Source organism: Hipposideros armiger, unplaced genomic scaffold, assembly GCF_001890085.2.
Source record: "Hipposideros armiger isolate ML-2016 unplaced genomic scaffold, ASM189008v1 scaffold_667, whole genome shotgun sequence".
In the NCBI taxonomy this organism is placed as follows: Eukaryota; Metazoa; Chordata; class Mammalia; order Chiroptera; family Hipposideridae; genus Hipposideros; species Hipposideros armiger.
In genome coordinates this window covers 245,088-246,150 of record NW_017732017.1, presented here as the reverse complement: position 1 = coordinate 246,150, position 1,063 = coordinate 245,088, and positions in this window count along the sequence as shown.

Genomic DNA, 1,063 nt, shown 5'->3' with positions numbered 1-1,063 from the left:
AAAAAAAGATGTAGAAGGTGACCGGTTAGCTCAGTTGGTTGGAGCGTGGTGCTCCTAGCACCAAGGTTGCCAGTTCAATCCCTACATGGGCCACTGTGGGCTGCGCCTTCCTTAAAAAGTCAACTATGCTATTGTAGCATGAAAGCAATGTGTAACCAATGACCATGGCTGTTCCCCAATAAAATTTTTTTTTAAAAGATGTAAGAAAATATTCTCTATGTTATCAAATAAAAAGGCAGTTTTGTTAAAAACTAGTATGTCCCATATAAACCCATTTTTGTTTTATTAAAATAAAAATGCCTCAAAGTATAGACATGTGGATATGTGTGAGATGCTCAACTCATAGATGCGCCTCCACTCTGGACACCCTAAAACACAGCCCTTTCAGCTAAACCCGCAATCAACAACAGAAAAATAGCCAAAATTATTTCCTGAAAATATGGTAGAATTGTTAGAAACCCATTCTCGGCAACACAGTAAATATATTATTGAAACAGATGGCAAGGGACAATGGAGAAAAACTCATGGAAATTATCTACTCCCAGTAATTTCCAGGGCATTCATCTCATCCTCATCTAATGGCAATGGAACTTCCTAACAGAACTCTCAATTTCAGTGTAGTTGAAAACTCCTTCAAACACTGAAGAATGACGATTGTTCATCCCACCTCTAGGGGCAGCAACCTGTCAGGGACCAGGAAGTGAGTGTTCCTGGCTTGGAGGCTGAGCAGTCTCTTGACACTGCCCTCATGAGTATGTCTGTGTTCCAATGACTCCATTTATGGACGCTGAAATTCGATTTCATGTAACTTCCATGTGTTACGAAATATTTTGCTTTTGATTTTTAAAACCATTTAAAGCTGTAAAACCACCCTTACTTGCAAGTGGCAGTTTGCTGACCCCTGCACTAGCTTTGTGATGGATGCACAGCCAGCACCCAGCACAGGACCTAACAAAACACAAGATGCTCAATAAATGTTTACTGAATGAGCTGAGTAAATGGAGATTACCAGGAAAACATCACAATGCTTCAGATGTAAAAAACATGCAGGAACTTTAACAAC